This window comes from Phoenix dactylifera, chromosome 4 (assembly GCF_051530095.1).
Source record: "Phoenix dactylifera cultivar Ajwa chromosome 4, Ajwa_hap1_PhDact_Kaust_v1.1, whole genome shotgun sequence".
In the NCBI taxonomy this organism is placed as follows: domain Eukaryota; kingdom Viridiplantae; phylum Streptophyta; class Magnoliopsida; order Arecales; family Arecaceae; genus Phoenix; species Phoenix dactylifera.
In genome coordinates, this window is record NC_143193.1 from 34,594,241 (window position 1) to 34,612,462 (window position 18,222).

General features: G+C 49.6%; 47 non-coding genes and 3 pseudogenes across 47 annotated transcripts; all 50 read right to left on the reverse strand.

Annotated features, from left to right (window-relative positions):
- Positions 1-53: 53 nt before the first annotated feature.
- On the reverse strand, positions 54-172 carry LOC149756168 (5S ribosomal RNA). Its single transcript, XR_016405497.1, has one exon. It is a non-coding gene; the product is annotated as a 5S ribosomal RNA (ribosomal RNA).
- A 247-nt stretch (positions 173-419) lies between these two features.
- LOC149756169 (5S ribosomal RNA) lies at positions 420-534 on the reverse strand (annotated as a pseudogene).
- Positions 535-779: 245 nt separating this feature from the next.
- LOC149756170 (5S ribosomal RNA) lies at positions 780-898 on the reverse strand. Its single transcript, XR_016403808.1, has one exon. It is a non-coding gene; the product is annotated as a 5S ribosomal RNA (ribosomal RNA).
- Positions 899-1,146: 248 nt separating this feature from the next.
- LOC149756171 (5S ribosomal RNA) lies at positions 1,147-1,265 on the reverse strand. The gene has a single exon (XR_016413059.1). It is a non-coding gene; the product is annotated as a 5S ribosomal RNA (ribosomal RNA).
- Positions 1,266-1,511: 246 nt separating this feature from the next.
- Positions 1,512-1,630, reverse strand: LOC149756172 (5S ribosomal RNA). The gene has a single exon (XR_016405296.1). It is a non-coding gene; the product is annotated as a 5S ribosomal RNA (ribosomal RNA).
- Positions 1,631-1,876: 246 nt separating this feature from the next.
- LOC149756173 (5S ribosomal RNA) lies at positions 1,877-1,995 on the reverse strand. Its single transcript, XR_016406541.1, has one exon. It is a non-coding gene; the product is annotated as a 5S ribosomal RNA (ribosomal RNA).
- Positions 1,996-2,241: 246 nt separating this feature from the next.
- LOC149756174 (5S ribosomal RNA) lies at positions 2,242-2,360 on the reverse strand. Its single transcript, XR_016404209.1, has one exon. It is a non-coding gene; the product is annotated as a 5S ribosomal RNA (ribosomal RNA).
- Positions 2,361-2,603: 243 nt separating this feature from the next.
- LOC149756175 (5S ribosomal RNA) lies at positions 2,604-2,722 on the reverse strand. Its single transcript, XR_016403809.1, has one exon. It is a non-coding gene; the product is annotated as a 5S ribosomal RNA (ribosomal RNA).
- A 246-nt stretch (positions 2,723-2,968) lies between these two features.
- LOC149756176 (5S ribosomal RNA) lies at positions 2,969-3,083 on the reverse strand (annotated as a pseudogene).
- A 244-nt stretch (positions 3,084-3,327) lies between these two features.
- On the reverse strand, positions 3,328-3,446 carry LOC149756177 (5S ribosomal RNA). Its single transcript, XR_016403812.1, has one exon. It is a non-coding gene; the product is annotated as a 5S ribosomal RNA (ribosomal RNA).
- Positions 3,447-3,694: 248 nt separating this feature from the next.
- On the reverse strand, positions 3,695-3,813 carry LOC149756178 (5S ribosomal RNA). The gene has a single exon (XR_016413060.1). It is a non-coding gene; the product is annotated as a 5S ribosomal RNA (ribosomal RNA).
- Positions 3,814-4,059: 246 nt separating this feature from the next.
- LOC149756179 (5S ribosomal RNA) lies at positions 4,060-4,178 on the reverse strand. The gene has a single exon (XR_016405297.1). It is a non-coding gene; the product is annotated as a 5S ribosomal RNA (ribosomal RNA).
- Positions 4,179-4,423: 245 nt separating this feature from the next.
- On the reverse strand, positions 4,424-4,542 carry LOC149756180 (5S ribosomal RNA). The gene has a single exon (XR_016406542.1). It is a non-coding gene; the product is annotated as a 5S ribosomal RNA (ribosomal RNA).
- A 246-nt stretch (positions 4,543-4,788) lies between these two features.
- Positions 4,789-4,907, reverse strand: LOC149756181 (5S ribosomal RNA). Its single transcript, XR_016404210.1, has one exon. It is a non-coding gene; the product is annotated as a 5S ribosomal RNA (ribosomal RNA).
- Positions 4,908-5,151: 244 nt separating this feature from the next.
- On the reverse strand, positions 5,152-5,270 carry LOC149756182 (5S ribosomal RNA). Its single transcript, XR_016403813.1, has one exon. It is a non-coding gene; the product is annotated as a 5S ribosomal RNA (ribosomal RNA).
- A 247-nt stretch (positions 5,271-5,517) lies between these two features.
- Positions 5,518-5,632, reverse strand: LOC149756183 (5S ribosomal RNA; annotated as a pseudogene).
- Positions 5,633-5,876: 244 nt separating this feature from the next.
- On the reverse strand, positions 5,877-5,995 carry LOC149756184 (5S ribosomal RNA). Its single transcript, XR_016403814.1, has one exon. It is a non-coding gene; the product is annotated as a 5S ribosomal RNA (ribosomal RNA).
- Positions 5,996-6,242: 247 nt separating this feature from the next.
- On the reverse strand, positions 6,243-6,361 carry LOC149756185 (5S ribosomal RNA). The gene has a single exon (XR_016403815.1). It is a non-coding gene; the product is annotated as a 5S ribosomal RNA (ribosomal RNA).
- A 247-nt stretch (positions 6,362-6,608) lies between these two features.
- LOC149756186 (5S ribosomal RNA) lies at positions 6,609-6,727 on the reverse strand. The gene has a single exon (XR_016403524.1). It is a non-coding gene; the product is annotated as a 5S ribosomal RNA (ribosomal RNA).
- A 246-nt stretch (positions 6,728-6,973) lies between these two features.
- LOC149756187 (5S ribosomal RNA) lies at positions 6,974-7,092 on the reverse strand. Its single transcript, XR_016405298.1, has one exon. It is a non-coding gene; the product is annotated as a 5S ribosomal RNA (ribosomal RNA).
- Positions 7,093-7,338: 246 nt separating this feature from the next.
- Positions 7,339-7,457, reverse strand: LOC149756188 (5S ribosomal RNA). Its single transcript, XR_016406543.1, has one exon. It is a non-coding gene; the product is annotated as a 5S ribosomal RNA (ribosomal RNA).
- A 246-nt stretch (positions 7,458-7,703) lies between these two features.
- Positions 7,704-7,822, reverse strand: LOC149756189 (5S ribosomal RNA). The gene has a single exon (XR_016406723.1). It is a non-coding gene; the product is annotated as a 5S ribosomal RNA (ribosomal RNA).
- Positions 7,823-8,066: 244 nt separating this feature from the next.
- On the reverse strand, positions 8,067-8,185 carry LOC149756190 (5S ribosomal RNA). Its single transcript, XR_016403816.1, has one exon. It is a non-coding gene; the product is annotated as a 5S ribosomal RNA (ribosomal RNA).
- A 247-nt stretch (positions 8,186-8,432) lies between these two features.
- LOC149756191 (5S ribosomal RNA) lies at positions 8,433-8,551 on the reverse strand. Its single transcript, XR_016403818.1, has one exon. It is a non-coding gene; the product is annotated as a 5S ribosomal RNA (ribosomal RNA).
- Positions 8,552-8,798: 247 nt separating this feature from the next.
- On the reverse strand, positions 8,799-8,917 carry LOC149756192 (5S ribosomal RNA). The gene has a single exon (XR_016404211.1). It is a non-coding gene; the product is annotated as a 5S ribosomal RNA (ribosomal RNA).
- A 246-nt stretch (positions 8,918-9,163) lies between these two features.
- On the reverse strand, positions 9,164-9,282 carry LOC149756193 (5S ribosomal RNA). The gene has a single exon (XR_016404322.1). It is a non-coding gene; the product is annotated as a 5S ribosomal RNA (ribosomal RNA).
- A 248-nt stretch (positions 9,283-9,530) lies between these two features.
- LOC149756194 (5S ribosomal RNA) lies at positions 9,531-9,649 on the reverse strand. The gene has a single exon (XR_016413061.1). It is a non-coding gene; the product is annotated as a 5S ribosomal RNA (ribosomal RNA).
- A 246-nt stretch (positions 9,650-9,895) lies between these two features.
- Positions 9,896-10,014, reverse strand: LOC149756195 (5S ribosomal RNA). Its single transcript, XR_016405299.1, has one exon. It is a non-coding gene; the product is annotated as a 5S ribosomal RNA (ribosomal RNA).
- Positions 10,015-10,260: 246 nt separating this feature from the next.
- Positions 10,261-10,379, reverse strand: LOC149756196 (5S ribosomal RNA). Its single transcript, XR_016406544.1, has one exon. It is a non-coding gene; the product is annotated as a 5S ribosomal RNA (ribosomal RNA).
- Positions 10,380-10,625: 246 nt separating this feature from the next.
- LOC149756197 (5S ribosomal RNA) lies at positions 10,626-10,744 on the reverse strand. Its single transcript, XR_016406545.1, has one exon. It is a non-coding gene; the product is annotated as a 5S ribosomal RNA (ribosomal RNA).
- Positions 10,745-10,990: 246 nt separating this feature from the next.
- Positions 10,991-11,109, reverse strand: LOC149756198 (5S ribosomal RNA). The gene has a single exon (XR_016404212.1). It is a non-coding gene; the product is annotated as a 5S ribosomal RNA (ribosomal RNA).
- Positions 11,110-11,355: 246 nt separating this feature from the next.
- LOC149756199 (5S ribosomal RNA) lies at positions 11,356-11,474 on the reverse strand. Its single transcript, XR_016412017.1, has one exon. It is a non-coding gene; the product is annotated as a 5S ribosomal RNA (ribosomal RNA).
- A 248-nt stretch (positions 11,475-11,722) lies between these two features.
- On the reverse strand, positions 11,723-11,841 carry LOC149756200 (5S ribosomal RNA). Its single transcript, XR_016404010.1, has one exon. It is a non-coding gene; the product is annotated as a 5S ribosomal RNA (ribosomal RNA).
- A 246-nt stretch (positions 11,842-12,087) lies between these two features.
- LOC149756201 (5S ribosomal RNA) lies at positions 12,088-12,206 on the reverse strand. The gene has a single exon (XR_016405300.1). It is a non-coding gene; the product is annotated as a 5S ribosomal RNA (ribosomal RNA).
- Positions 12,207-12,452: 246 nt separating this feature from the next.
- On the reverse strand, positions 12,453-12,571 carry LOC149756202 (5S ribosomal RNA). The gene has a single exon (XR_016406547.1). It is a non-coding gene; the product is annotated as a 5S ribosomal RNA (ribosomal RNA).
- Positions 12,572-12,817: 246 nt separating this feature from the next.
- On the reverse strand, positions 12,818-12,936 carry LOC149756203 (5S ribosomal RNA). Its single transcript, XR_016412028.1, has one exon. It is a non-coding gene; the product is annotated as a 5S ribosomal RNA (ribosomal RNA).
- A 248-nt stretch (positions 12,937-13,184) lies between these two features.
- On the reverse strand, positions 13,185-13,303 carry LOC149756204 (5S ribosomal RNA). Its single transcript, XR_016402334.1, has one exon. It is a non-coding gene; the product is annotated as a 5S ribosomal RNA (ribosomal RNA).
- Positions 13,304-13,549: 246 nt separating this feature from the next.
- LOC149756205 (5S ribosomal RNA) lies at positions 13,550-13,668 on the reverse strand. Its single transcript, XR_016405301.1, has one exon. It is a non-coding gene; the product is annotated as a 5S ribosomal RNA (ribosomal RNA).
- Positions 13,669-13,914: 246 nt separating this feature from the next.
- LOC149756206 (5S ribosomal RNA) lies at positions 13,915-14,033 on the reverse strand. Its single transcript, XR_016407892.1, has one exon. It is a non-coding gene; the product is annotated as a 5S ribosomal RNA (ribosomal RNA).
- A 246-nt stretch (positions 14,034-14,279) lies between these two features.
- Positions 14,280-14,398, reverse strand: LOC149756207 (5S ribosomal RNA). Its single transcript, XR_016404213.1, has one exon. It is a non-coding gene; the product is annotated as a 5S ribosomal RNA (ribosomal RNA).
- Positions 14,399-14,644: 246 nt separating this feature from the next.
- On the reverse strand, positions 14,645-14,763 carry LOC149756208 (5S ribosomal RNA). The gene has a single exon (XR_016412039.1). It is a non-coding gene; the product is annotated as a 5S ribosomal RNA (ribosomal RNA).
- Positions 14,764-15,010: 247 nt separating this feature from the next.
- LOC149756209 (5S ribosomal RNA) lies at positions 15,011-15,129 on the reverse strand. Its single transcript, XR_016405231.1, has one exon. It is a non-coding gene; the product is annotated as a 5S ribosomal RNA (ribosomal RNA).
- A 247-nt stretch (positions 15,130-15,376) lies between these two features.
- On the reverse strand, positions 15,377-15,495 carry LOC149756210 (5S ribosomal RNA). The gene has a single exon (XR_016404215.1). It is a non-coding gene; the product is annotated as a 5S ribosomal RNA (ribosomal RNA).
- A 246-nt stretch (positions 15,496-15,741) lies between these two features.
- LOC149756211 (5S ribosomal RNA) lies at positions 15,742-15,860 on the reverse strand. The gene has a single exon (XR_016412050.1). It is a non-coding gene; the product is annotated as a 5S ribosomal RNA (ribosomal RNA).
- A 247-nt stretch (positions 15,861-16,107) lies between these two features.
- On the reverse strand, positions 16,108-16,226 carry LOC149756212 (5S ribosomal RNA). The gene has a single exon (XR_016402580.1). It is a non-coding gene; the product is annotated as a 5S ribosomal RNA (ribosomal RNA).
- Positions 16,227-16,474: 248 nt separating this feature from the next.
- On the reverse strand, positions 16,475-16,593 carry LOC149756213 (5S ribosomal RNA). Its single transcript, XR_016400936.1, has one exon. It is a non-coding gene; the product is annotated as a 5S ribosomal RNA (ribosomal RNA).
- A 246-nt stretch (positions 16,594-16,839) lies between these two features.
- On the reverse strand, positions 16,840-16,958 carry LOC149756214 (5S ribosomal RNA). The gene has a single exon (XR_016407893.1). It is a non-coding gene; the product is annotated as a 5S ribosomal RNA (ribosomal RNA).
- Positions 16,959-17,204: 246 nt separating this feature from the next.
- On the reverse strand, positions 17,205-17,323 carry LOC149756215 (5S ribosomal RNA). Its single transcript, XR_016404216.1, has one exon. It is a non-coding gene; the product is annotated as a 5S ribosomal RNA (ribosomal RNA).
- Positions 17,324-17,569: 246 nt separating this feature from the next.
- Positions 17,570-17,688, reverse strand: LOC149756216 (5S ribosomal RNA). Its single transcript, XR_016412061.1, has one exon. It is a non-coding gene; the product is annotated as a 5S ribosomal RNA (ribosomal RNA).
- Positions 17,689-17,935: 247 nt separating this feature from the next.
- LOC149756217 (5S ribosomal RNA) lies at positions 17,936-18,054 on the reverse strand. Its single transcript, XR_016402581.1, has one exon. It is a non-coding gene; the product is annotated as a 5S ribosomal RNA (ribosomal RNA).
- Between the last annotated feature and the right edge of the window lie 168 nt (positions 18,055-18,222).

The following is an 18,222-nucleotide window of genomic DNA, read 5'->3' on the forward strand; positions in this document are numbered from 1 at the left end:
CCGGAAAATTAAAAATAAATATTATCAAAAAAAAAAGCGGGCAAAAAATAAAAGGGGTGCAACACGAGGACTTCCCTGGGGGTCACCCATCCTAGTACTACTCTCGCCCAAGCACGCTTAACTGCGGAGTTCTGATGGGATCCGGTGCATTTGTGCTGGTATGATCGCTCCCATGACATGCCCATCGAAACTCCCTTTTATGACAAAGCAGCAGACCTCGACGGCCCGAGACATTCGCGCCGCCGGGGCCGTTCTGGCGTAGGATTCAACGCGCTGGTCCCGCTATGCGGCATGGCACCGCCAGTCTCCGGACTCAGTTTATTTTCGGGAAAAAAAAATTATCCGAAGAGGAAAAGCCAAAAGCCGAAAAATTAAAAATAAATATTATCAAAAAATAAAAAAGCGGGCAAAAAATAAAAAGGGTGCAACAGACTTCCCAGGGGGTCACCCATCCTAGTACTACTCTCGCCCAAGCACGCTTAACTGCGGAGTTCTGATCGGATCCGGTGCATTAGTGCTGGTATGATCGCACCCATGACATGCCCTTCGAAACTCCCTTTTATGACAAAGCAGCAGACCTCGATGGCCCGAGGCATTCGCGCTGCCGGGGCCGTTCTGGCGTAGGATTCAACGCGCTGTTCCGCTATGCGGCATGGCACCGCGAGTCTCCGGACTCAGTTTATTTTCGGGGGAAAAAAATTATCCGAAGTGGAAAAGCCAAAAGCCGGAAAATTAAAAATAAATATTATCAAAAAAAAAAAAGCGGGCAAAAAATAAAAGGGGTGCAACACGAGGACTTCCCAGGGGGTCACCCATCCTAGTACTACTCTCGCCCAAGCACGCTTAACTGCGGAGTTCTGATGGGATCCGGTGCATTTGTGCTGGTATGATCGCTCCCATGACATGCCCATCGAAACTCCCTTTTATGACAAAGCAGCAGACCTCGACGGCCCGAGACATTCGCGCCGCCGGGGCCGTTCTGGCGTAGGATTCAACGCGCTGGTCCCGCTATGCGGCATGGCACCGCCAGTCTCCGGACTCAGTTTATTTTCGGAAAAAAAAAATTATCCGAAGAGGAAAAGCCAAAAGCCGAAAAATTAAAAATAAATATTATCAAAAAATAAAAAAGTGGAGAAAAAAATAAAAAGGGTGCAACACGAGGACTTCCCAGGGGGTCACCCATCCTAGTACTACTCTCGCCCAAGCACGCTTAACTGCGGAGTTCTGACGGGATCCGGTGCATTAGTGCTGGTATGATCGCACCCATGACATGCCCTTCGAAACTCCCTTTTATGACAAAGCAGCAGACCTCGACGGCCCGAGACATTCGCGCTGCCGGGGCCGTTCTGGCGTAGGATTCAACGCGCTGTTCCGCTATGCGGCATGGCACCGCGAGTCTCCAGACTCAGTTTATTTTCGGGGGAAAAAAATTATCCGAAGAGGAAAAGCCAAAAGCCGAAAAATAAAAAATAAATGATATCAAAAAATCAAAAAGCGGAAAAAAAATAAAAGGGGTGCAACACGAGGACTTTCCAGGGGGTCACCCATCCTAGTACTACTCTCGCCCAAGCACGCTTAACTGCAGAGTTCTGATGGGATCCGGTGCATTAGTGCTGGTATGATCGCACCCATGACATGCCCTTCGAAACTCCCTTTTATGACAAAGCAGCAGACCTCGACGGCCCGAGACATTCGCGCTGCCGGGGCCGTTCTGGCGTATGATTCAACGCGCTGTTCCGCTATGCGGCATGGCACCGCCAGTCTCCGGACTCAGTTTATTTTCGGGGGGAAAAAATTATCCGAAGAGGAAAAGCCAAAAGCCAAAAAATTAAAAATAAATATTATCAAAAAATAAAAAAGCGGGCAAAAAATAAAAAGGGTGCAACACGAGGACTTCCCAGGGGGTCACCCATCCTAGTACTTCTCTCGCCCAAGCACGCTTAACTGCGGAGTTATGATGGGATCCGGTGCATTAGTGCTGGTATGATCGCACCCATGGCATGCCCTTCAAAACTCCCTTTTATGACAAAGCAGCAGACCGCGACGGCCCGAGACATTCGCGCTGCCGGGGCCGTTCTGGCGTAGGATTCAACGCGCTGTTCCGCTATGCGGCATGGCACCGCCAGTCTCCGGACTCAGTTTATTTTCGGGAAAAAAAAATTATCCGAAGAGGAAAAGCCAAAAGCCGAAAAATTAAAAATAAATATTATCAAAAAATAAAAAAGCGGGCAAAAAATAAAAAGGGTGCAACACGAGGACTTCCCAGGGGGTCACCCATCCTAGTACTACTCTCGCCCAAGCACGCTTAACTGCGGAGTTCTGATCGGATCCGGTGCATTAGTGCTGGTATGATCGCACCCATGACATGCCCTTCGAAACTCCCTTTTATGACAAAGCAGCAGACCTCGACGGCCCGAGGCATTCGCGCTGCCGGGGCCGTTCTGGCATAGGATTCAACGCGCTGTTCCGCTATGCGGCATGGCACCGCGAGTCTCCGGACTCAGTTTATTTTCGGGGGAAAAAAATTATCCGAAGTGGAAAAGCCAAAAGCCGGAAAATTAAAAATAAATATTATCAAAAAAAAAAGCGGGCAAAAAATAAAAGGGGTGCAACACGAGGACTTCCCAGGGGGTCACCCATCCTAGTACTACTCTCGCCCAAGCACGCTTAACTGCGGAGTTCTGATGGGATCCGGTGCATTTGTGCTGGTATGATCGCTCCCATGACATGCCCATCGAAACTCCCTTTTATGACAAAGCAGCAGACCTCGACGGCCCGAGACATTCGCGCCGCCGGGGCCGTTCTGGCGTAGGATTCAACGCGCTGGTCCCGCTATGCGGCATGGCACCGCCAGTCTCCGGACTCAGTTTATTTTCGGGAAAAAAAATTATCCGAAGAGGAAAAGCCAAAAGCCGAAAAATTAAAAATAAATATTATCAAAAAATAAAAAAGCGGGCAAAAAATAAAAAGGGTGCAACAGACTTCCCAGGGGGTCACCCATCCTAGTACTACTCTCGCCCAAGCACGCTTAACTGCGGAGTTCTGATCGGATCCGGTGCATTAGTGCTGGTATGATCGCACCCATGACATGCCCTTCGAAACTCCCTTTTATGACAAAGCAGCAGACCTCGATGGCCCGAGGCATTCGCGCTGCCGGGGCCGTTCTGGCGTAGGATTCAACGCGCTGTTCCGCTATGCGGCATGGCACCGCGAGTCTCCGGACTCAGTTTATTTTCGGGGGAAAAAAATTATCCGAAGTGGAAAAGCCAAAAGCCGGAAAATTAAAAATAAATATTATCAAAAAAAAAAAGCGGGCAAAAAATAAAAGGGGTGCAACACGAGGACTTCCCAGGGGGTCACCCATCCTAGTACTACTCTCGCCCAAGCACGCTTAACTGCGGAGTTCTGATGGGATCCGGTGCATTTGTGCTGGTATGATCGCTCCCATGACATGCCCATCGAAACTCCCTTTTATGACAAAGCAGCAGACCTCGACGGCCCGAGACATTCGCGCCGCCGGGGCCGTTCTGGCGTAGGATTCAACGCGCTGGTCCCGCTATGCGGCATGGCACCGCCAGTCTCCGAACTCAGTTTATTTTCGGAAAAAAAAAATTATCCGAAGAGGAAAAGCCAAAAGCCGAAAAATTAAAAATAAATATTATCAAAAAATAAAAAAGTGGAGAAAAAAATAAAAAGGGTGCAACACGAGGACTTCCCAGGGGGTCACCCATCCTAGTACTACTCTCGCCCAAGCACGCTTAACTGCGGAGTTCTGACGGGATCCGGTGCATTAGTGCTGGTATGATCGCACCCATGACATGCCCTTCGAAACTCCCTTTTATGACAAAGCAGCAGACCTCGACGGCCCGAGACATTCGCGCTGCCGGGGCCGTTCTGGCGTAGGATTCAACGCGCTGTTCCGCTATGCGGCATGGCACCGCGAGTCTCCGGACTCAGTTTATTTTCGGGGGAAAAAAATTATCCGAAGAGGAAAAGCCAAAAGCCGAAAAATAAAAAATAAATGATATCAAAAAATAAAAAAGCGGAAAAAAAATAAAAGGGGTGCAACACGAGGACTTTCCAGGGGGTCACCCATCCTAGTACTACTCTCGCCCAAGCACGCTTAACTGCAGAGTTCTGATGGGATCCGGTGCATTAGTGCTGGTATGATCGCACCCATGACATGCCCTTCGAAACTCCCTTTTATGACAAAGCAGCAGACCTCGACGGCCCGAGACATTCGCGCTGCCGGGGCCGTTCTGGCGTATGATTCAACGCGCTGTTCCGCTATGCGGCATGGCACCGCCAGTCTCCGGACTCAGTTTATTTTCGGGGGAAAAAAATTATCCGAAGTGGAAAAGCCAAAAGCCGGAAAATTAAAAATAAATATTATCAAAAAAAAAAAAGCTGGCAAAAAATAAAAAGGGTGCAACACGAGGACTTCCCAGGGGGTCACCCATCCTAGTACTTCTCTCGCCCAAGCACGCTTAACTGCGGAGTTATGATGGGATCCGGTGCATTAGTGCTGGTATGATCGCACCCATGGCATGCCCTTCAAAACTCCCTTTTATGACAAAGCAGCAGACCGCGACGGCCCGAGACATTCGCGCTGCCGGGGCCGTTCTGGCGTAGGATTCAACGCGCTGTTCCGCTATGCGGCATGGCACCGCCAGTCTCCGGACTCAGTTTATTTTCGGGAAAAAAAAATTATCCGAAGAGGAAAAGCCAAAAGCCGAAAAATTAAAAATAAATATTATCAAAAAATAAAAAAGCGGGCAAAAAATAAAAAGGGTGCAACACGAGGACTTCCCAGGGGGTCACCCATCCTAGTACTACTCTCGCCCAAGCACGCTTAACTGCGGAGTTCTGATCGGATCCGGTGCATTAGTGCTGGTATGATCGCACCCATGACATGCCCTTCGAAACTCCCTTTTATGACAAAGCAGCAGACCTCGACGGCCCGAGGCATTCGCGCTGCCGGGGCCGTTCTGGCATAGGATTCAACGCGCTGTTCCGCTATGCGGCATGGCACCGCGAGTCTCCGGACTCAGTTTATTTTCGGGGGAAAAAAATTATCCGAAGTGGAAAAGCCAAAAGCCGGAAAATTAAAAATAAATATTATCAAAAAAAAAAAGCGGGCAAAAAATAAAAGGGGTGCAACACGAGGACTTCCCAGGGGGTCACCCATCCTAGTACTACTCTCGCCCAAGCACGCTTAACTGCGGAGTTCTGATGGGATCCGGTGCATTTGTGCTGGTATGATCGCTCCCATGACATGCCCATCGAAACTCCCTTTTATGACAAAGCAGCAGACCTCGACGGCCCGAGACATTCGCGCCGCCGGGGCCGTTCTGGCGTAGGATTCAACGCGCTGGTCCCGCTATGCGGCATGGCACCGCCAGTCTCCGGACTCAGTTTATTTTCGGGAAAAAAAAATTATCCGAAGAGGAAAAGCCAAAAGCCGAAAAATTAAAAATAAATATTATCAAAAAATAAAAAAGCGGGCAAAAAATAAAAAGGGTGCAACAGACTTCCCAGGGGGTCACCCATCCTAGTACTACTCTCGCCCAAGCACGCTTAACTGCGGAGTTCTGATCGGATCCGGTGCATTAGTGCTGGTATGATCGCACCCATGACATGCCCTTCGAAACTCCCTTTTATGACAAAGCAGCAGACCTCGATGGCCCGAGGCATTCGCGCTGCCGGGGCCGTTCTGGCGTAGGATTCAACGCGCTGTTCCGCTATGCGGCATGGCACCGCGAGTCTCCGGACTCAGTTTATTTTCGGGGGAAAAAAATTATCCGAAGTGGAAAAGCCAAAAGCCGGAAAATTAAAAATAAATATTATCAAAAAAAAAAAGCGGGCAAAAAATAAAAGGGGTGCAACACGAGGACTTCCCAGGGGGTCACCCATCCTAGTACTACTCTCGCCCAAGCACGCTTAACTGCGGAGTTCTGATGGGATCCGGTGCATTTGTGCTGGTATGATCGCTCCCATGACATGCCCATCGAAACTCCCTTTTATGACAAAGCAGCAGACCTCGACGGCCCGAGACATTCGCGCCGCCGGGGCCGTTCTGGCGTAGGATTCAACGCGCTGGTCCCGCTATGCGGCATGGCACCGCCAGTCTCCGGACTCAGTTTATTTTCGGGAAAAAAAAATTATCCGAAGAGGAAAAGCCAAAAGCCGAAAAATTAAAAATAAATATTATCAAAAAATAAAAAAGCGGGCAAAAAATAAAAGGGGTGCAACACGAGGACTTCCCAGGGGGTCACCCATCCTAGTACTACTCTCGCCCAAGCACGCTTAACTGCGGAGTTCTGATGGGATCCGGTGCATTTGTGCTGGTATGATCGCTCCCATGACATGCCCATCGAAACTCCCTTTTATGACAAAGCAGCAGACCTCGACGGCCCGAGACATTCGCGCCGCCGGGGCCGTTCTGGCGTAGGATTCAACGCGCTGGTCCCGCTATGCGGCATGGCACCGCCAGTCTCCGGACTCAGTTTATTTTCGGGAAAAAAAAATTATCCGAAGAGGAAAAGCCAAAAGCCGAAAAATTAAAAATAATATTATCAAAAAATAAAAAAGTGGAGAAAAAAATAAAAAGGGTGCAACACGAGGACTTCCCAGGGGGTCACCCATCCTAGTACTACTCTCGCCCAAGCACGCTTAACTGCGAAGTTCTGACGGGATCCGGTGCATTAGTGCTGGTATGATCGCACCCATGACATGCCCTTCGAAACTCCCTTTTATGACAAAGCAGCAGACCTCGACGGCCCGAGACATTCGCGCTGCCGGGGCCGTTCTGGCGTAGGATTCAACGCGCTGTTCCGCTATGCGGCATGGCACCGCGAGTCTCCGGACTCAGTTTATTTTCGGGGGAAAAAAATTATCCGAAGAGGAAAGGCCAAAAGCCGAAAAATAAAAAATAAATGATATCAAAAAATAAAAAAGCGGAAAAAAAATAAAAGGGGTGCAACACGAGGACTTTCCAGGGGGTCACCCATCCTAGTACTACTCTCGCCCAAGCACGCTTAACTGCAGAGTTCTGATGGGATCCGGTGCATTAGTGCTGGTATGATCGCACCCATGACATGCCCTTCGAAACTCCCTTTTATGACAAAGCAGTAGACCTCGACGGCCCGAGACATTCGCGCTGCCGGGGCCGTTCTGGCGTATGATTCAACGCGCTGTTCCGCTATGCGGCATGGCACCGCCAGTCTCCGGACTCAGTTTATTTTCGGGGGGAAAAAATTATCCGAAGAGGAAAAGCCAAAAGCCAAAAAATTAAAAATAAATATTATCAAAAAATAAAAAAGCGGGCAAAAAATAAAAAGGGTGCAACACGAGGACTTCCCAGGGGGTCACCCATCCTAGTACTTCTCTCGCCCAAGCACGCTTAACTGCGGAGTTATGATGGGATCCGGTGCATTAGTGCTGGTATGATCGCACCCATGGCATGCCCTTCAAAACTCCCTTTTATGACAAAGCAGCAGACCGCGACGGCCCGAGACATTCGCGCTGCCGGGGCCGTTCTGGCGTAGGATTCAACGCGCTGTTCCGCTATGCGGCATGGCACCGCCAGTCTCCGGACTCAGTTTATTTTCGGAAAAAAAAAATTATCCGAAGAGGAAAAGCCAAAAGCCGAAAAATTAAAAATAAATATTATCAAAAAATAAAAAAGCGGGCAAAAAATAAAAAGGGTGCAACACGAGGACTTCCCAGGGGGTCACCCATCCTAGTACTACTCTCGCCCAAGCACGCTTAACAGCGGAGTTCTGATCGGATCCGGTGCATTAGTGCTGGTATGATCGCACCCATGACATGCCCTTCGAAACTCCCTTTTATGACAAAGCAGCAGACCTCGACGGCCCGAGGCATTCGCGCTGCCGGGGCCGTTCTGGCATAGGATTCAACGCGCTGTTCCGCTATGCGGCATGGCACCGCGAGTCTCCGGACTCAGTTTATTTTCGGGGGAAAAAAATTATCCGAAGTGGAAAAGCCAAAAGCCGGAAAATTAAAAATAAATATTATCAAAAAAAAAAAGCGGGCAAAAAATAAAAGGGGTGCAACACGAGGACTTCCCAGGGGGTCACCCATCCTAGTACTACTCTCGCCCAAGCACGCTTAACTGCGGAGTTCTGATGGGATCCGGTGCATTTGTGCTGGTATGATCGCTCCCATGACATGCCCATCGAAACTCCCTTTTATGACAAAGCAGCAGACCTCGACGGCCCGAGACATTCGCGCCGCCGGGGCCGTTCTGGCGTAGGATTCAACGCGCTGGTCCCGCTATGCGGCATGGCACCGCCAGTCTCCGGACTCAGTTTATTTTCGGGAAAAAAAAATTATCCGAAGAGGAAAAGCCAAAAGTCGAAAAATTAAAAATAAATATTATCAAAAAATAAAAAAGCGGGGAAAAAATAAAAGGGGTGCAACACGAGGACTTCCCAGGGGGTCACCCATCCTAGTACTACTCTCGCCCAAGCACGCTTAACTGCGGAGTTCTGATGGGATCCGGTGCATTTGTGCTGGTATGATCGCTCCCATGACATGCCCATCGAAACTCCCTTTTATGACAAAGCAGCAGACCTCGACGGCCCGAGACATTCGCGCCGCCGGGGCCGTTCTGGCGTAGGATTCAACGCGCTGGTCCCGCTATGCGGCATGGCACCGCCAGTCTCCGGACTCAGTTTATTTTCGGAAAAAAAAAATTATCCGAAGAGGAAAAGCCAAAAGCCGAAAAATTAAAAATAAATATTATCAAAAAATAAAAAAGCGGGCAAAAAATAAAAAGGGTGCAACACGAGGACTTCCCAGGGGGTCACCCATCCTAGTACTACTCTCGCCCAAGCACGCTTAACTGCGGAGTTCTGATCGGATCCGGTGCATTAGTGCTGGTATGATCGCACCCATGACATGCCCTTCGAAACTCCCTTTTATGACAAAGCAGCAGACCTCGACGGCCCGAGGCATTCGCGCTGCCGGGGCCGTTCTGGCGTAGGATTCAACGCGCTGTTCCGCTATGCGGCATGGCACCGCGAGTCTCCGGACTCTGTTTATTTTCGGGGGAAAAAAATTATCCGAAGTGGAAAAGCCAAAAGCCGGAAAATTAAAAATAAATATTATCAAAAAATAAAAAAGCGGGCAAAAAATAAAAGGGGTGCAACACGAGGACTTCCCAGGGGGTCACCCATCCTAGTACTACTCTCGCCCAAGCACGCTTAACTGCGGAGTTCTGATGAGATCCGGTGCATTAGTGCTGGTATGATCGCTCCCATGACATGCCCATCGAAACTCCCCTTTATGACAAAGCAGCAGACCTCGACGGCCCGAGACATTCGCGCCGCCGGGGCCGTTCTGGCGTAGGATTCAACGCGCTGGTCCCGCTATGCGGCATGGCACCGCCAGTCTCCGGACTCAGTTTATTTTCGGGGGAAAAAAATTATCCGAAGAGGAAAAGCCAAAAGCCGAAAAATTAAAAATAAATATTATCAAAAAATAAAAAAGTGGAGAAAAAAATAAAAAGGGTGCAACACGAGGACTTCCCAGGGGGTCACCCATCCTAGTACTACTCTCGCCCAAGCACGCTTAACTGCGGAGTTCTGACGGGATCCGGTGCATTAGTGCTGGTATGATCGCACCCATGACATGCCCTTCGAAACTCCCTTTTATGACAAAGCAGCAGACCTCGACGGCCCGAGACATTCGCGCTGCCGGGGCCGTTCTGGCGTAGGATTCAACGCGCTGTTCCGCTATGCGGCATGGCACCGCGAGTCTCCGGACTCAGTTTATTTTCGGGGGAAAAAAATTATCCGAAGAGGAAAAGCCAAAAGCCGAAAAATAAAAAATAAATGATATCAAAAAATAAAAAAGCGGAAAAAAAATAAAAGGGGTGCAACACGAGGACTTTCCAGGGGGTCACCCATCCTAGTACTACTCTCGCCCAAGCACGCTTAACTGCAGAGTTCTGATGGGATCCGGTGCATTAGTGCTGGTATGATCGCACCCATGACATGCCCTTCGAAACTCCCTTTTATGACAAAGCAGCAGACCTCGACGGCCCGAGACATTCGCGCTGCCGGGGCCGTTCTGCCGTATGATTCAACGCGCTGTTCCGCTATGCGGCATGGCACCGCCAGTCTCCGGACTCAGTTTATTTTCGGGGAGAAAAAATTATCCGAAGAGGAAAAGCCAAAAGCCAAAAAATTAAAAATAAATATTATCAAAAAATAAAAAAGCGGGCAAAAAATAAAAAGGGTGCAACACGAGGACTTCCCAGGGGGTCACCCATCCTAGTACTTCTCTCGCCCAAGCACGCTTAACTGCGGAGTTATGATGGGATCCGGTGCATTAGTGCTGGTATGATCGCACCCATGACATGCCCTTCGAAACTCCCTTTTATGACAAAGCGGCAGACCGCGACGGCCCGAGACATTCGCGCTGCCGGGGCCGTTCTGGCGTAGGATTCAACGCGCTGTTCCGCTATGCGGCATGGCACCGCCAGTCTCCGGACTCAGTTTATTTTCGGGAAAAAAAAATTATCCGAAGAGGAAAAGCCAAAAGCCGAAAAATTAAAAATAAATATTATCAAAAAATAAAAAAGCGGGCAAAAAATAAAAAGGGTGCAACACGAGGACTTCCCAGGGGGTCACCCATCCTAGTACTTCTCTCGCCCAAGCACGCTTAACTGCGGAGTTATGATGGGATCCGGTGCATTAGTGCTGGTATGATCGCACCCATGGCATGCCCTTCGAAACTCCCTTTTATGACAAAGCAGCAGACCGCGACGGCCCGAGACATTCGCGCTGCCGGGGCCGTTCTGGCGTAGGATTCAACGCGCTGTTCCGCTATGCGGCATGGCACCGCCAGTCTCCGGACTCAGTTTATTTTCGGGAAAAAAAAATTATCCGAAGAGGAAAAGCCAAAAGCCGAAAAATTAAAAATAAATATTATCAAAAAATAAAAAAGCGGGCAAAAAATAAAAAGGGTGCAACACGAGGACTTCCCAGGGGGTCACCCATCCTAGTACTACTCTCGCCCAAGCACGCTTAACTGCGGAGTTCTGATCGGATCCGGTGCATTAGTGCTGGTATGATCGCACCCATGACATGCCCTTCGAAACTCCCTTTTATGACAAAGCAGCAGACCTCGACGGCCCGAGGCATTCGCGCTGCCGGGGCCGTTCTGGCGTAGGATTCAACGCGCTGTTCCGCTATGCGGCATGGCACCGCGAGTCTCCGGACTCAGTTTATTTTCGGGGGAAAAAAATTATCCGAAGTGGAAAAGCCAAAAGCCGGAAAATTAAAAATAAATATTATCAAAAAATAAAAAAGCGGGCAAAAAATAAAAGGGGTGCAACACGAGGACTTCCCAGGGGGTCACCCATCCTAGTACTACTCTCGCCCAAGCACGCTTAACTGCGGAGTTCTGATGGGATCCGGTGCATTAGTGCTGGTATGATCGCACCCATGACATGCCCATCGAAACTCCCTTTTATGACAAAGCAGCAGACCTCGACGGCCCGAGACATTCGCGCCGCCGGGGCCGTTCTGGCGTAGGATTCAACGCGCTGGTCCCGCTATGCGGCATGGCACCGCCAGTCTCCGGACTCAGTTTATTTTCGGAGGAAAAAAATTATCCGAAGAGGAAAAGCCAAAAGCCGAAAAATTAAAAATAAATATTATCAAAAAATAAAAAATTGGAGAAAAAAATAAAAAGGGTGCAACACGAGGACTTCCCCGGGGGTCACCCATCCTAGTACTACTCTCGCCCAAGCACGCTTAACTGCGGAGTTCTGACGGGATCCGGTGCATTAATGCTGGTATGATCGCACCCATGACATGCCCTTCGAAACTCCCTTTTATGACAAAGCAGCAGACCTCGACGGCCCGAGACATTCGCGCTGCCGGGGCCGTTCTGGCGTAGGATTCAACGCGCTGTTCCGCTATGCGGCATGGCACCGCGAGTCTCCGGACTCAGTTTATTTTCGGGGGAAAAAAATTATCCGAAGAGGAAAAGCCAAAAGCCGAAAAATAAAAAATAAATGATATCAAAAAATAAAAAAGCGGAAAAAAAATAAAAGGGGTGCAACACGAGGACTTTCCAGGGGGTCACCCATCCTAGTACTACTCTCGCCCAAGCACGCTTAACTGCAGAGTTCTGATGGGATCCGGTGCATTAGTGCTGGTATGATCGCACCCATGACATGCCCTTCGAAACTCCCTTTTATGACAAAGCAGCAGACCTCGACGGCCCGAGACATTCGCGCTGCCGGGGCCGTTCTGGCGTATGATTCAACGCGCTGTTCCGCTATGCGGCATGGCACCGCCAGTCTCCGGACTCAGTTTATTTTCGGGGGGAAAAAATTATCCGAAGAGGAAAAGCCAAAAGCCAAAAAATTAAAAATAAATATTATCAAAAAATAAAAAAGCGGGCAAAAAATAAAAAGGGTGCAACACGAGGACTTCCCAGGGGGTCACCCATCCTAGTACTTCTCTCGCCCAAGCACGCTTAACTGCGGAGTTATGATGGGATCCGGTGCATTAGTGCTGGTATGATCGCACCCATGACATGCCCTTCGAAACTCCCTTTTATGACAAAGCAGCAGACCGCGATGGCCCGAGACATTCGCGCTGCCGGGGCCGTTCTGGCGTAGGATTCAACGCGCTGTTCCGCTATGCGGCATGGCACCGCCAGTCTCCGGACTCAGTTTATTTTCGGGAAAAAAAAATTATCCGAAGAGGAAAAGCCAAAAGCTGAAAAATTAAAAATAAATATTATCAAAAAATAAAAAAGCGGGCAAAAAATAAAAGGGGTGCAACACGAGGACTTCCCAGGGGGTCACCCATCCTAGTACTACTCTCGCCCAAGCACGCTTAACTGCGGAGTTCTGATGGGATCCGGTGCATTAGTGCTGGTATGATCGCACCCATGACATGCCCATCGAAACTCCCTTTTATGACAAAGCAGCAGACCTCGACGGCCCGAGACATTCGCGCCGCCGGGGCCGTTCTGGCGTAGGATTCAACGCGCTGGTCCCGCTATGCGGCATGGCACCGCCAGTCTCCGGACTCAGTTTATTTTCGGGGAAAAAAAATTATCCGAAGAGGAAAGGCCAAAAGCCGAAAAATTAAAAATAAATATTATCAAAAAATAAAAAAGTGGAGAAAAAAATAAAAAGGGTGCAACACGAGGACTTCCCAGGGGGTCACCCATCCTAGTACTACTCTCACCCAAGCACGCTTAACTGCGGAGTTCTGATGGGATCCGGTGCATTAGTGCTGGTATGATCGCACCCATGACATGCCCTTCGAAACACCCTTTTATGACAAAGCAGCAGACCTCGACGGCCCGAGACATTCGCGCTGCCGGGGCCGTTCTGGCGTAGGATTCAACGCGCTGTTCCGCTATGCGGCATGGCACCGCGAGTCTCCGGACTCAGTTTATTTTCGGGGGAAAAAAATTATCCGAAGAGGGAAAGCCAAAAGCCGAAAAATAAAAAATAAATGTTATCAAAAAATAAAAAAGCGGGCAAAAAATAAAAGGGGTGCAACACGAGGACTTTCCAGGGGGTCACCCATCCTAGTACTACTCTCGCCCAAGCACGCTTAACTGCAGAGTTCTGATGGGATCCGGTGCATTAGTGCTGGTATGATCGCACCCATGACATGCCCTTCGAAACTCCCTTTTATGACAAAGCAGCAGACCTCGACGGCCCGAGACATTCGCGCTGCCGGGGCCGTTCTGGCGTATGATTCAACGCGCTGTTCCGCTATGCGGCATGGCACCGCCAGTCTCCGGACTCAGTTTATTTTCGGGGGGAAAAAATTATCCGAAGAGGAAAAGCCAAAAGCCAAAAAATTAAAAATAAATATTATCAAAAAATAAAAAAGCGGGCAAAAAATAAAATGGGTGCAACACGAGGACTTCCCAGGGGGTCACCCATTCTAGTACTTCTCTCGCCCAAGCACGCTTAACTGCGGAGTTATGATGGGATCCGGTGCATTAGTGCTGGTATGATCGCACCCATGACATGCCCTTCGAAACTCCTTTTTATCACAAAGCAGCAGACCGCGACGGCCCGAGACATTCGCGCTGCCGGGGCCGTTCTGGCGTAGGATTCAACGCGCTGTTCCGCTATGCGGCATGGCACCGCCAGTCTCCGGACTCAGTTTATTTTCGGAAAAAAAAAATTATCCGAAGAGGAAAAGCCAAAAGCCGAAAAATTAAAAATAAATATTATCAAAAAATAAAAAAGCGGGCAAAAAATAAAAAGGGTGCAACACGAGGACTTCCCAGGGGGTCACCCATCCTAGTACTACTCTCGCCCAAGCACGCTTAACTGCGGAGTTCTGATCGGATCCGGTGCATTAGTGCTGGTATGATCGCACCCATGACATGCCCTTCGAAACTCCCTTTTATGACAAAGCAGCAGACCTCGACGGCCCGAGGCATTCGCGCTGCCGGGGCCGTTCTGGCGTAGGATTCAACGCGCTGTTCCGCTATGCGGCATGGCACCGCGAGTCTCCGGACTCAGTTTATTTTCGGGAGAAAAAAATTATCCGAAGAGGAAAAGCCAAAAGCCAAAAAATTAAAAATAAATATTATCAAAAAATAAAAAAGCGGGCAAAAAATAAAAGGGGTGCAACACGAGGACTTCCCAGGGGGTCACCCATCCTAGTACTACTCTCGCCCAAGCACGCTTAACTGCGGAGTTCTGATGGGATCCGGTGCATTAGTGCTGGTATGATCGCACCCATGACATGCCCATCGAAACTCCCTTTTATGACAAAGCAGCAGACCTCGACGGCCCGAGACATTCGCGCCGCCGGGGCCGTTCTGGCGTAGGATTCAACGCGCTGGTCCCGCTATGCGGCATGGCACCGCCAGTCTCCGGACTCAGTTTATTTTCGGGGGAAAAAAATTATCCGAAGTGGAAAAGCCAAAAGCCGGAAAATTAAAAATAAATATTATCAAAAAATAAAAAAGCGGGCAAAAAATAAAAGGGGTGCAAGACGAGGACTTCCCAGGGGGTCACCCATCCTAGTACTACTCTCGCCCAAGCACGCTTAACTGCGGAGTTCTGATGGGATCCGGTGCATTAGTGCTGGTATGATCGCTCCCATGACATGCCCATCGAAACTCCCTTTTATGACAAAGCAGCAGACCTCGACGGCCCGAGACATTTGCGCCGCCGGGGCCGTTCTGGCGTAGGATTCAACGCGCTGGTCCCGCTATGCGGCATGGCACCGCCAGTCTCCGGACTCAGTTTATTTTCGGGGGAAAAAAATTATCCGAAGAGGAAAAGCCAAAAGCCAAAAAATTAAAAATAAATATTATCAAAAAATAAAAAAGCGGGCAAAAAATAAAAAGGGTGCAACACGAGGACTTCCCAGGGGGTCACCCATCCTAGTACTACTCTCGCCCAAGCACGCTTAACTGCGGAGTTCTGATCGGATCCGGTGCATTAGTGCTGGTATGATCGCACCCATGGCATGCCCTTCGAAACTCCCTTTTATGACAAAGCAGCAGACCTCGACGGCCCGAGGCATTCGCGCTGCCGGGGCCGTTCTGGCGTAGGATTCAACGCGCTGTTCCGCTATGCGGCATGGCACCGCGAGTCTCCGGACTCAGTTTATTTTCGGGGGAAAAAAATTATCCGAAGAGGAAAAGCCAAAAGCCGAAAAATTAAAAATAAATATTATCAAAAAATAAAAAAGCGGGCAAAAAATAAAAGGGGTGCAACACGAGGACTTCCCAGGGGGTCACCCATCCTAGTACTACTCTCGCCCAAGCACGCTTAACTGCGGAGTTCTGATGGGATCCGGTGCATTAGTGCTGGTATGATCGCACCCATGACATGCCCATCGAAACTCCCTTTTATGACAAAGCAGCAGACCTCGACGGCCCGAGACATTCGCGCCGCCGGGGCCGTTCTGGCGTAGGATTCAACGCGCTGGTCCCGCTATGCGGCATGGCACCGCCAGTCTCCGGACTCAGTTTATTTTCGGGGGAAAAAAATTATCCGAAGTGGAAAAGCCAAAAGCCGGAAAATTAAAAATAAATATTATCAAAAAATAAAAAAGCGGGCAAAAAATAAAAGGGGTGCAACACGAGGACTTCCCAGGGGGTCACCCATCCTAGTACTACTCTCGCCCAAGCACGCTTAACTGCGGAGTTCTGATGGGATCCGGTGCATTAGTGCTGGTATGATCGCTCCCATGACATGCCCATCGAAACTCCCTTTTATGACAAAGCAGCAGACCTCGACGGCCCGAGACATTTGCGCCGCCGGGGCCGTTCTGGCGTAGGATTCAACGCGCTGGTCCCGCTATGCGGCATGGCACCGCCAGTCTCCGGACTCAGTTTATTTTCGGGGGAAAAAAATTATCCGAAGAGGAAAAGCCAAAAGCCGAAAAATTAAAAATAAATATTATCAAAAAATAAAAAAGTGGAGAAAAAAATAAAAAGGGTGCAACACGAGGACTTCCCAGAGGGTCACCCATCCTAGTACTACTCTCGCCCAAGCACGCTTAACTGCGGAGTTCTGACGGGATCCGGTGCATTAGTGCTGGTATGATCGCACCCATGACATGCCCTTCGAAACTCCCTTTTATGACAAAGCAGCAGACCTCGACGGCCCGAGACATTCGCGCTGCCGGGGCCGTTCTGGCGTATGATTCAACGCGCTGTTCCGCTATGCGGCATGGCACCGCCAGTCTCCGGACTCAGTTTATTTTCGGGGGGAAAAAATTATCCGAAGAGGAAAAGCCAAAAGCCAAAAAATTAAAAATAAATATTATCAAAAAATAAAAAAGCGGGCAAAAAATAAAATGGGTGCAACACGAGGACTTCCCAGGGGGTCACCCATTCTAGTACTTCTCTCGCCCAAGCACGCTTAACTGCGGAGTTATGATGGGATCCGGTGCATTAGTGCTGGTATGATCGCACCCATGACATGCCCTTCGAAACTCCTTTTTATCACAAAGCAGCAGACCGCGACGGCCCGAGACATTCGCGCTGCCGGGGCCGTTCTGGCGTAGGATTCAACGCGCTGTTCCGCTATGCGGCATGGCACCGCCAGTCTCCGGACTCAGTTTATTTTCGGAAAAAAAAAATTATCCGAAGAGGAAAAGCCAAAAGCCGAAAAATTAAAAATAAATATTATCAAAAAATAAAAAAGCGGGCAAAAAATAAAAAGGGTGCAACACGAGGACTTCCCAGGGGGTCACCCATCCTAGTACTACTCTCGCCCAAGCACGCTTAACTGCGGAGTTCTGATCGGATCCGGTGCATTAGTGCTGGTATGATCGCACCCATGGCATGCCCTTCGAAACTCCCTTTTATGACAAAGCAGCAGACCTCGACGGCCCGAGGCATTCGCGCTGCCGGGGCCGTTCTGGCGTAGGATTCAACGCGCTGTTCCGCTATGCGGCATGGCACCGCGAGTCTCCGGACTCAGTTTATTTTCGGGGGAAAAAAATTATCCGAAGAGGAAAAGCCAAAAGCCGAAAAATTAAAAATAAATATTATCAAAAAATAAAAAAGCGGGCAAAAAATAAAAGGGGTGCAACACGAGGACTTCCCAGGGGGTCACCCATCCTAGTACTACTCTCGCCCAAGCACGCTTAACTGCGGAGTTCTGATGGGATCCGGTGCATTAGTGCTGGTATGATCGCACCCATGACATGCCCATCGAAACTCCCTTTTATGACAAAGCAGCAGACCTCGACGGCCCGAGACATTCGCGCCGCCGGGGCCGTTCTGGCGTAGGATTCAACGCGCTGGTCCCGCTATGCGGCATGGCACCGCCAGTCTCCGGACTCAGTTTATTTTCGGGGGAAAAAAATTATCCGAAGTGGAAAAGCCAAAAGCCGGAAAATTAAAAATAAATATTATCAAAAAATAAAAAAGCGGGCAAAAAATAAAAGGGGTGCAACACGAGGACTTCCCAGGGGGTCACCCATCCTAGTACTACTCTCGCCCAAGCACGCTTAACTGCGGAGTTCTGATGGGATCCGGTGCATTAGTGCTGGTATGATCGCTCCCATGACATGCCCATCGAAACTCCCTTTTATGACAAAGCAGCAGACCTCGACGGCCCGAGACATTTGCGCCGCCGGGGCCGTTCTGGCGTAGGATTCAACGCGCTGGTCCCGCTATGCGGCATGGCACCGCCAGTCTCCGGACTCAGTTTATTTTCGGGGGAAAAAAATT